We start from the raw sequence: 12843 nt of genomic DNA, 5'->3' as shown, positions 1-12843 counted from the left end.
ATTCTGCTCCCTTTGCTCAGCATCAGATCCTGTAATTTTTTCCATGCTTTTCCATCATTTATAGTTTCTTATAGAACAATAGTTTCCCATGATATTCATATACCAAGAACTCAAAATTTGAAAAAAATCATTTAAAAATTGTTTTATGTGTAATTTAGGAAAAATAAATATTAAAGAACTACAACAGGAAAGAAAATCAATGAGCCAGTCAACAATCATTTAAACACTTACTATATGCCAGCTTCTGTGCCTTAACAACTTTTATCTTCAAAGAACTTATTTTGTAATAAGGGAGACAACCTACAAATAAATAGCTATATGCATGATATATGCAGAAGAGAGAGGAGGAAAGAAATCTATCAGCAGGAGATTATATGGGGCAGTGGATAGTGTGTTTGCCCTAGAGTCAGGAATATCTGATGTCAAATCTGACCTCATACTTGCTTATTAGCTCATTAATAAAACCTCTATTAACTTCAATTTCTTTAACTGCAAAATGGGAGAAATAATTGTACCAACCTTATAAGTTTATTATGAGGATCAAATGAGATAATACTTTTAAAATACTTGGCATAGAATCTGGCATATTGAACATTTTTGATAAATACTTGTTTCCTTCTATAGAAGGTAGACTTTGGACTGAATCTTGAAGGAAGCCATGAATTCTATGAAATTGAGGTGAGGAAGGACAGCTTTCTAAGTATGGGGACAGATAGTTGAAAGGCAAAAAGATAATAAACAAAAGATTTCTTTTTATAAACACAGATACATGCATCAGTTGGGAAGAGTAAGCAAACATAACATTTTTATGTTGAATATGTATATCTATAAATATATGATCTTTGGGAATGCATATTGTGCATGTATGTATTAGGCTTCATTTTGTGTATTTTATATGCATTATATAATCTATAACCAATAATAAATTTATGTATACATTTGCATATATGCATATATATGCATCACAGCATACATATTTGTATATATATATATATATGTATACACACCTGCAGACCTGCATGCTTACCCACATATATAAGCTATCACAGCTATTTTGCTTTCTGCTTTACTTGCTATATGAATAATAAATTTGCTTCCATTCTAATACTTTTCCTTTCTCCTCACTTTCATCTTCTGTCTTTGAGTCAGACTTAGATCCCTTCTGAAGAAACTTCATCTTTTGTCACCTTTTCTAGCATTGGCTGCACTTTCATTAATTTCCCTCAACTCACTGTTCTGGGTCAGGAAGCTTGAATACTCATTGCTCCCCACTGCAACTCACAAGCTCACACTCCATCATTATTGGTGAATAGCTTCTCTTCTGAAGTCCACTTAGCAAATAACTGTCACCTAAATTCTCACAACTGTTATCTACAAACCTTCAGGACACTTCTTTTTCTTTCCCTGATTAATTAGTTGTCTTATGTTCTTTCCTTCTTAATTCCTGCTTTTAATTTTTGAAGTACTCCAATATACTTATTGATATTCCCACAAACATCTCCATTTAGTTATTTTTCTCCAACTTCTCTTTTTTCCCCCCATCATTACACATCCACACTTCCATCTCAAGGCAAATACATATACATGTATATGCATATATATATATATATATATATATATATATATATATATATATATATATATAATTTATTTGGCCATTCCTTCAATCTTGTCATCAATTACAAATACTATGTGTTCATTTTATGAACTCTAAAACCCCCTATCTAATCATAATCTGTTCTTTCAAACTCTTCCTCCCCCTCTATCTTGTAATCTCCAAACCAGTTATCATAATGACCTTCTTAATTAGATCACATTACAAGTTCATCTCTTTTAAATTCTTTGCCCTGTAGTCAGTTGCTGATTCTTCCTTGTCAACCAAATCTCAGGCTTGTACCACTTCTACCATCCTTTCTCCTCAAAGAATGTGTTTGTGTCTACATATGAAGATACAGATTTAAGTGAATACCAACACACACACACACACACACACACACACACACACACACACACACACACACATATATTTGTGCCCAAGGAGTTTTAAATTTAATTAAGTATATAAGACTAATTAATAAAAGACATGGTATATTTCAAGATCTAATCTCAGATTCTGGAAACCTCATTTGTGTTTCCAGTCCTGATTGAAATATACCAGTGGTGTGTGATTCTAGACAAAGCACTTAATCAAGTTTTGTGGCTTACAGAGCTCTCAAAACAATAAGTAATGGCATAATTGATGAATTGCATGATAGAAATTTTTCTTTTCAGAACAGTAAACTTGCAGAAATCATAGGTATAAACAAAATAGATAAAAAAGAAATATATGATTGAGTGATGACATGTATTATAAATATGGCAGGGTTTTAGAGAAGGAGCAATCAATAGGATGAGGAGTGTTAAGCAATTAGGTTAAAATATTGACTACATTACTTAAAGGTAATCAGAATTCATCTAGATGTGGGTTAGTGTCTATTTTGTACATGAATAACATTTGCAAATATATAAAGATATGAATATACTCCATATGGTTTCCATGGGACTGCAATTTCACAATTTTTTTCTAAATCTCTAGCTATTCCTCCTTTTCTGTTGACTCAACATTTTGTTAATACATCTTAAATTTTGATACTAATAAAGGTTCTGTTCTTGATCTATTTCTATTCTTTCTATGCCTTCTCTAGCTTGAAAATCTCATCCAAATCCATGATTTAAATTTTCACTAAAATGCATATTATTTCCAAACTTCACTCTATATCCTTCCCAGTTTTTCCTCAGAGCTTCAGTGTCTTATTTCAAATTATTTCATAGAGAAAATCATAGAATGCCCTACATAGAATATACCTCAAAATTAACATGTCCGAAATTAACCCCATACCTTACTGTAATTTCTGTTTCTTTTGATTGTACTACCAAATTCTTTTCCTTCTCTCTCAATTAATCAAAGTAGCTGCTAAAATCATGTTCACTGTTTCTAGTTGGTCCCTTTGTTATTTGACTGTTGTCCTTTGTTCTCAAAGAGGACTAAAATGACATTACTATAGTAGAATCAAATTAAAGGCTATTAGATATTGAAATCAGACCAATATGAGCTGGGTATAATGCTCTACAGCAGATTGGGCACAAATAAACTATTTGAACATTCAGGGTGGATTTCATTTGTAGTGCATTTGTTTTTAGGTTTTTGCAAGGCAAATGGGGTTAAGTGGCTTGCCCAGGGTCACACAGTGAGGAATTATTAAGTGTTTGAGACTGGATTTGAACCCAGGTACTCCTGCCTCCAGGGCCTGTGCTTTATCCACTGTGCCACCTAGCCACCCCAAGTGCATTCTTTTTTTTTGAAATTTTCAAGTCAATTTATTAAGCACAATGATGAAAGTTATCAGAAGAATATTCTCCTGAAAATTAAAATTATTTTTTTCTTAGAAAAAAAGAAAAGGAAACCAACACACTCAGTAAAGCCACAGATGCTGTGGCATTCCAGCTTTTCTGCAAATAGAGATTAAAAAGACAGAAACTCGCACTGACACCACCAGTTCATTGGTCAGTCTAATCACTAGTCACTCTCTAAATCAACTGGATTTAAAATCAGGATCATCCTCTTCATCGTCCAGCTACAAATCATCCATTTCTTGGAACAAAAATTCACCTACTTCCACACTGTTACCAGCTTCTTCCAGGAACTGGATATCAGATGTGTCAAAATTGTGATCTGTTTCAAATAGCTGTTTTCCACTTAATTTATTTTTCCCCACTTGTTCTTCCTTCATTCCTTTTCTTTTAATTTCTAAGAGCTCGGCATCAAACTTGGCCTTCCAGCTTAAAAAAAATTCTCAATTGTTACAAGAGTGCCATGGAAACCTTGCCTTTCTGCTGCTTCTGCTTCTTTTTCTTTCTGTTTCTTTTCTTCTTCTCTTCTAGTTTTGATTTGATCTACAATTTCATTTAGTTTTTCTTGAACAGTTGGTGAAGATCATTACCATGCCAACGTTTTCTTCTGCTTGTAATTCTAATAAGTTTAATATATCTGAGACATCATTATCTTCTAGATTTTCCTGGGAGACTATTTCATAACGAGGCATTTCATCTGGATACTTTTCTCCATAAGTAAATTTAAGGGTTGTCTGGACAGTTTCATCATTTTCTCCTGCTTCAGATGTCACTGTAATCGTGAAACTGGTTGGATTTTCTGATAATACTGTGAAGGAATCCGGGGACATGGACTCCAGCGCCTCCAGCTCGTTGCGCTGCTCCTCGCTGTAGTCCGTCATCGTGGTCCAGGCCGCTGGCCCATGGAGCGCTCGGACACGGAGAGCTTGGAAGCTCCAACCTGGACAACCAGGGCCCGCCGGCCTGGCAGGCGCTGGCACAGGTGGAGAACGCCGCGGCTCGGGCTTCGCGGGGGCCTGAAGGGAGCGAGGGAGTGGGGAGAGGGGATCCCCACCCCGTCACTTCCTCCGACTCTATGATTGACTACCCGAGTCTAACAAGCGCATTCTTTAAATCTGTGCATCTTACATTTCTTTTCAATTACTGTAATTCCGATTTGCTCATAGAGCACAGCACCTTCTCTGATGAGAAAATGCCATTCTTGGCAGTCCTCTGCCAGTATCTTCAATGTAACATTATTACTTCCAGAGTTCATAAGGGAAATCTTGAGAGTGACCTTGTGTTGCCTTTTCTGATTACCATGTGAGTATTTGCCCTGTGTTAGTTCTCCATAACAATAGTTTTTCTGGCAAGCTAATGTTTGGCATTCAAACAATGTGGCCAGCCCATTGGAGTTGTGCTCTCTGAAGTAGAGTCTGAAAGCTTGAAAGTTTTGATCAAGACAGGACCACACTGTCTGGTATTTTATCCTGCCAGATGATCTTCAGAATCTCCCTATAACTATTTGAATAAAAATGATTTAGTTTTCTGACATGCTCACTGTCCAGATTTCACAGGCACACAACATTGAGGTCAGCATAATGGTGCCATGTAGACCATCAGTTTCTTACTTAGTATAATTCCTCTTCTCTTCTACATTATCCTTTGGAGTCTACCAAAAAACAAACTAATTTTTGTAATGTTTATGTCAACCTTACTATCAATGCCTACTTCCCTGGAAAGTATATTGCCAAAGTAAGTGAACTTATTTACAGTATTTAAAACTGAATTTGCTATGACTCAAGGCTCCACATATGGAAGGCACAGTACTGACTAACAGAGTAGCTTTGTTTTCTTGGTGTTAATCATTATGCCAAAATTGGCACAAGCAGCATTTCATACTTCATTATGCTTCAGCTTCAGAGGTTGCTTTGAGTGTACAATCATCAGCAAATTGAAAACCATGCACCAAAATTCCCTCTACTTTGGTCTTGGCTTGTAGGCTTTTCAAGTTGAAGAATTTGCCATTAGTGTGGTAGCCGACCTCGATGCTGTGCTCATTTTCATTGAAGGGGTTTGACAACATGGCAAATATGCTCAAAAGCAAGCACATATCCTTATTTCAATCCATTGGTGACTGAGAAAGTACAAAATCATCCTTCATGATTCAGAACCTTGACAAACATGCCATCATGAAAACTGACAGAATACAAATGAAATTCTCTAGGAAACCAAATTTTTACATAATTTTTCATAAGTTCTCACAAATGACATCATCAAAGATCTTGGTCAATAGAAACTACAAATGTTGTATACAGATGTCTTTTCTACTCCCGGCATTTCTTCTGGAGATGTTCTGCAGATTACACCGTCTTCACTGTTCCTTGACCATTTTTTAAGTCACTCTGGCTCTCAGGTAAATGACTAACTTCCAGATCAAAGATAATCCTATTTAGGAATGCTCTGAGAAGACTTTTGCTTAACAATGATTATGATTGTCACAGGACAATCTATTTCTTTTTCTTTTATAGAGATAGAGATAGTCAATGGAGGCATCCTTGAACTCTTGGCATAGAACAGAGAAACATTTCAATTAACTTTTGGATTACAAAAATAAATGTATTATAAATATAAATCTCAGCTGGAATAAAGATAGGATCAGGTGCTTTATCACATGAAAAGAGCCTGATGTCATTCAAAACCTCTTTCTACTAGGGAGATATTGACTTCAACTTGTGGTAAATGGTCAATGATGGCATGTTGAGATTTGTATGGAAGTGTATAGCCCTTTTTCATCTCATTCAAGTCCTTATCACTAATCAATATGGCTATATCAGCATTGTAATTTGAGATTCATCATGGGTCTTCAGTTCATAAATCATCTTAAGGGCATTATAAAAGAGCTTTTAATTATTACTATCAACATAAAACTGAATTTTATTTGCTTTCTTACTGAGCCAAGAATCCCGAATCTCTCTGTTTTGCTTGTACTTTTGAAGAAATTAAATGCTGCCTTCTTAAATGTGAATAAACTAAATAAACTATCCTGCTGGTAATCCTTGTGAAGTTCTCATTTTCCACTTAGCAGCTTTCATATTTCCCCATTATTTTCATCCTATCAGTCTTAATGTTTGGTAAAATTCTGATCCAGATAAGGAATTGTAGTGCTGTACACCAAATTTCTGAAAGCTGCCCCCTCCTTTTCTGCTCCATTTTTCCCAACTGTGTGTTGGCTCAACTCTCTCTGAATTAGCAACAAACTGTTTCCACTAAGGGAAACACTCTAATACGTTGCCTTTATTTCTTCTGGTTGTCATTTTTACCTTGGGGGTCACCCACTTCTTTTGAATGCTAATGTTTAGTTGAGATAGATTAAGTCTATGATCAGTCCAACACTGTGTCACACATTGCCTTCATTACTCCAACATCCTGTCTCTTCTTATAATCACATGGTCTATTAAATGTCAATATTTGGTGCAAAGGTACATCCATAAAGTGTTGTTGCAAGTTAAATAGAAGAGAGTGCTGTGGTGAGAATGTCATGAGATGTACATCTTGAATAATAGGTCACTGTTGCTGTTGTTTCCAACTCCATTTCTCACAAGGACTCCCTGCCATGTCTGGTAGTCTGAGACTACTCTAGAATCAGTCACCCAACATTATAAGTTTTTGACACATTTATGATAATGAACCTTCTGTCTTCTTTGACCAACTCAGAATTCAACATGTTGGCACTGATGACAGTGGTCTGGTCTGGCATTTTCCCTATTGGCATTCACATTGAGTCTGTTGTTCACTCCTTTTGGTAAGCATACAAGCTTATTGACTAAATTAGCTTGATTGTGAAACCTTCATCAAGTCACAGCACTCCCCTTCAATGGAACCACTCCAGAAAGAGGTCCATCCACTTCTAACTTCAGTAAATTGGTCTTCATTTTTCAAATTTGTTTCATTTGGGACTGATGTTTGGATATGATATCTCTTGAGATCTTTAGGAAAAAAGAACTGTTTGCTTTTAAAATTTATTAGATTTTGAGTTATCAATGAGGGTGAACACATTCCATGTACAGATCATAAATGGAACCATCTTTGAAGGAAGTTTTTGTACATTGTTTTGTGTTTTGACCACTGTGAGGGATCCCTGCTTACCATGGTAATTAGGTCAGGGTTAGAGAAGCAGACAATTTTTATGGCATCTTTTCTAACCTTTTCTGCACACCAAGAGATGAACAATGCCATACTTAAAGGGCTTCTCAGACATGTAGGGGCTGCTGAATTCCAGTGAGATGCTGATTCTATAGTCTGGGCCACCTGTGGTTAGGGTTATTACTAGAGCTTCCAATGTATCTATACCTGCTGCTTCCTCAATTACCTGCCACCACAAGACGTTGAGATGGTAAAAATGATAAAATAGCATAGATGATGTCTCTTGATTTGTGCATAAATCAGATTTAAATGAGGTGGAGCTGCACAAAGTTGTCAGTCTCACTCTCTCTTCCAAAGTCATCACAGATCAGTGGCAGGACAGAGTCAAGTCAACTGCTGATGCTTTGAAATTCAGTGTATGACTTTGGGTCTTTGCTGTCTAGTCAAGCTCTACGTACTACACAGAGCCTGCTTCATCTGGCTTCATAGCCCTTGGAAATTTTTCTCCTCCACCCACTCATTCCACCAAAGAAAGTCTTTCACATACTGGGGTAGATATCACACTGATTTACCAATGAGATTGATATCTCTTGATTATCTTCAATCTAGTTTAGCAGTCTGTGAAAATAGTTTACCAGATTGTGGCCACCTTGCATATTTCAGTTTTTTGAAGCCACAGGTAATAGGTGAATTAGGTGTACAGTAAAGTTGGAAAGCAGCCCTGAAAAGGGCTTAGAAACTGTCACTCCAGAGGTACTAGTCTTTTCTAAACACATCCTCCTTTCATATATGTGTGTGTGTGTGTGTGTGTGTGTGTGTGTGTGTATACACACACATATACATATATATGTATTTGGATATATATGTATATAAATGCGCACATGAATATGTATACACAATATATATAAATATACTCATATATGTATATGCATATATGTATGTATATATGTACGTATGTATGTATGTATGTATGTATAACATCTGTCCCCATTGCAATTAGGCTATTTTTGTGCCTATTTTGTGTTCTATGTCTTTTCTATCTTTGTAGGTGTTTTGGATACCAACACCCTGTTAGTCATTTTCATTCTGGCATTTCCAATATAAAAGCTATTCTCCTTGCCATAGAAAACAGCAGGGAAATAAAATGAAGTGGCACAAAATGACAAGATTCTGGATATACATGAAGTACATATAATAGAATCTTTCAGTACTATATTTTCTTCATTTCCTGAAAAATGAATCAAAAGGGTTTTTCAACTAAAAGGAATGTAGGAAATAAAAGATAAAACAGGTCTTGTTATATACTAAGTGCTTAATCAATGTTGATTGATTCGTGGATTTCCCAAAATAAATGTTTCAGAGAGTAGCTAAAAAGATGGAAAATTAATATCAGCTGAAACTCCTAAAAGTTCATGGGAAACATAGTTCAAAAATGGTGCCAGCAGTAAAACCTCAGACCTCAAGTTAAAGTTTAATCTATAAATAAGAGGAAATGGAGAGTCTAAAACAAAGAAGTAAATATGACCTTATTGGTATTATTAAAGCTAGGTAGGATGAAAAGCAGATTAATCCACCCTTCTGGTTTGGCATACCTTATTTCAAAGAAACAGGATATGTAAAGGAAGTGGGTAGGTAGCATTATGTTTTAACAAGGTATACTCATATGAGGAAATCCGGGAACTATATGAGGGAAGAATGATGGAGTATATTTGGATGGTCAATGAAGAATTAAAAAATAACAGAATTCACTTTTTGTCTTTGCTATATACTATATGCCACCCAGACAGAAAGTGAAAATAGGTTTCGAGTTGGAGACATAGATCACAAGCCTTGCTTTAAAACATGATATAGTAGTCATGAAGTACTTTAATTATCTAGATATCTGCTTGAGTGCTTTCTCTGCCCAAAGCAGAGTTATAATAACTTCTTGACTTACCTTATTGCAAATGTCATCCTTCAAAAGACTGAAAGATTCAACAAGCATAAATTGTAATCTGAATATGATTTTCACTAACTGATTGCTGGGGCAGAAAGGATGGGGGAAAATAACTTCTCAGAAAATGTGTTATAACAAAAGACAGGGAATGCAGGAATAGTTTGATATATGCACAGGATCTGGGGTATGAAGAATTCAAAGGGTTCAGAAGAAAGATAGGCAAGATATAATATAGTGGAATATAAGAAAAATCCGGCCAGGTGGAAGGAGAATGTTCAAGAATGGGATTCTGAAGATCTTTTTCTGGTAATTCTTCCTCCTATAAGCCTCGTAGTGTTGTGTTCTGTTTCAAATGTATCTTTCTATCTGGGGATGAAGTTTTTTTTTTTTTATCAAGGAATGAACTCAATTCCAAGTCCATAAAAGAAAACTATAAATGTATATTGAAATAAATGTAATTGAATATTATATTCATGGGACATTAAGGAAGCAAACTTTGTTGATATGAAATAGCTGTAGGAGTATAATGGATGAAATAACAAATATCTGTCAGCAGAATATAGATGGCATTTTGAATCTGTCAAAGGCATTTGAATCAATAATCAGGAGTCACTGTATTTTTGGAGTAAAGGAGTAAAATCATAACAGCACAATTAATGCTGGACTGTGTAGAATATGATAGGAGAAGGGATGGGGGATTTGGGGCTTTTTAAATATTGTTTTTATTCAGTTCTCTTAGTCATGTTAGAATTTTCATGACCCTATTTGAGGTTTTCTTTACAAAGATTGTTGTTTCTCATTTCCTTCTCAAATACATTTTTCAGATAAGTAAACTAAGGCAAATAGGGGAAAGTGATTTGAACCTGAGAAGATGAGTCTTCTTTACTTTGTCACTGACATTCTATCCACCATACCATGTAACTGAAATATTTGATCTCTCAATTCCCACATGCTTACAAAGGCATTGCTAATGCAGATTACATGATCATACAACATAGAGACAGTCAGATACACACAGGTAGAGGGGATTTCCAACATTTGTTCACTCAGAGTGATTTGTTTTCTGGAAATGTATATATTTATTAAAATATGCTTTTTATTTTAGGTAGGTAATAATTTATTTCAATGTGAAAGTTCAGAGTAAAGTTCTTTGGTTGTTAACTTTTGGTAAATATTTGAAGTAGAAAAATGTATTTTGATATTTTTTCCTCCTTTCAACTTCAGTCTATATCATTTTTTACATAAGGATGAGTAGAATTATATATTTTTTATTTAAAAAATACTTTTAAATAATATTAAACATCAACAAAACTATGGGGCAGCCTGTAAAGGGCAAAATTGACAAAAATAAATGAGTGCTATTGAGACAAATGATCATATAATTAAAATAATTCAATTTTTATCTATTAATAAAGTTATTGATTATAACAAATGCATAATGAATAGTTTCATACTTATGTATAGCTAATATAAGTCAAATTACATGAATAGGATAATAAAAGTTTGTAAAAAGGATCTTCATCAGAAAACTCTTATTTTACTTGCTAATCCAAGAAAGAGAGAGCAGCTAAAGTCAACTCTGGTTTAAAATATATACTCATTTATAAATCTAGGAAAGAAGAGTAATAAAAATTTTTGAGTTGCATTATTTCAGAAAGATACACAGTCAAGAGTAAAGTCAGATAAAATAAAGAGTGGTGAGAGTCATAATTAACGAAAATTATCTTGAGAAGGGCAGGGTGCTGGGGCAGCTAGGTGGAGCAGTGGTTAGAGCAACAGTCCTGGAGTCAGGAGAACCTGAATTCAAATCCAACCTCAGACACTTAACAATTACCTAGCTGTGTGCCCTTGGGCAAGCCACTTAAACCCCATTGCCTTGCAAAAAACTAAATTTAACAAAAAAAGAATGGCAGGGTGAGTAGGGGAGGAAGAAAACTAATATTTATAAATGCCTTCTCTTTGACAATAATTTTTAAATGTTTCATAAATTCCACCATTTTTTGGTCTTCATGACATTGTGAATTAGGTCTTATTATTATTATTATTATTGAATTTACAGCAAAGGAAACCCTGGTAGACAGAGGATTAATAACTTGCCACATTCCGAGCTGTTAGTTAAATGTACAAGTCTACATATGAACTCAGGTTTTTGTGACTTCAGTAGCAGTTCCATAGAACTGAGCCACCTAGCTGCCAAGATGTCCTGAGGAAGGATAACAAAAATAATTAAATTGTAAAAATTTTGAAAATATTTTTATAATAAAATTTTCTCCATCAAAGATACTCACACCACTATCTCTAGATTCATATTAATAATCGTAAATGTTTTTTTTATGGGGGGAAGGGGAAATGTTCCTAAAGAGAACACAATTGTGAAAAAATAGTTAGATTACACTTAAGTCCAGATTGAGAAGATTCATGTAAAAGATGAAACATTTGAGAGGCTGATGTGGAAATAATTCACAAAGTCTAGGGAAAGAAGGAAACATAACAAAAGGAGAGAAAAAATTATTAGAATTTATTAATGCACAAAATTAGATGACTAAATGAACCCTGCAACCCCTAACCTATATGCCTATTTTCCCAACTGCTGGAAATATTTATAAGAATCTTCAATGCTACAGACCACCTGCACAGAAAGTGAGAATAGCATTGCGGTTTGGGAAGTAGATCACAAACCTGGCTTTATGGTCATTGAGGGCTTAATTATCCAAATATCTTCTGTAATCCTCTCTCTGCTTAAATCATAGTGCAAATATCATCCTTCAAAAGAAGGAAGCTTTCTGACCTGAATCTTATTTTCACTAACTGATTGCTAAGTCAGAAAGAATGGGATACCTGGGAAAAATTACTTGGTCCTTTATAGACTATGTGATAGAAAAGACAGGGAATTTTTAATGTAAGAGCAGAATACTCTCCATAAAGATATTAGTTGCAAATAAGAAAATTGAATAAATAGTATTCTCTAATGGACTACTCATTAACCATTACACAATAGACCAAAATGTATAGAGAATGCACTTCATCATTTACATGTGTCTGTTAAGAGTGAGAAAGCCAAGGCTGTAATATTGGTTCTTAATCTGAGTGATTGGGAAGAAGTGAGCTATCAATATTAATATGAAATTCAGAAGAAGTGATTTTGAGGCAAAAATGAATACTGTTTTGGATATATTGTGTTTGAGATATCTATGGGACTTAAAATTGAAAATATCCAGTAGGGAGTTGATGCAGGTCTAGAACTCAAAAAAGATTAAAACTAACCAATAGAACTGTGTTAAATTTCTAATCAATTGTATTAATATTATAATTAAATTCCTGGGAGCTGATGAGAACATAAAGTTGAAAGTTTAGAAAGAAATCAGCTAAAAGAGCACAGGTTAGAACCTTGG

At 34.7% G+C, this 12843-nt stretch overlaps 1 pseudogene; it reads right to left on the bottom strand.

Moving 5' to 3' along the window:
- Positions 1-3556: 3556 nt before the first annotated feature.
- LOC141502814 (RWD domain-containing protein 1 pseudogene) lies at positions 3557-4291 on the bottom strand (annotated as a pseudogene).
- Positions 4292-12843: the final 8552 nt, after the last annotated feature.

The sequence above is a fragment of the Macrotis lagotis genome, chromosome X (genome assembly GCF_037893015.1).
Source record: "Macrotis lagotis isolate mMagLag1 chromosome X, bilby.v1.9.chrom.fasta, whole genome shotgun sequence".
Lineage (NCBI taxonomy): Eukaryota > Metazoa > Chordata > Mammalia > Peramelemorphia > Peramelidae > Macrotis > Macrotis lagotis.
This window is presented reverse-complemented; position numbering and strand designations above follow the sequence as displayed.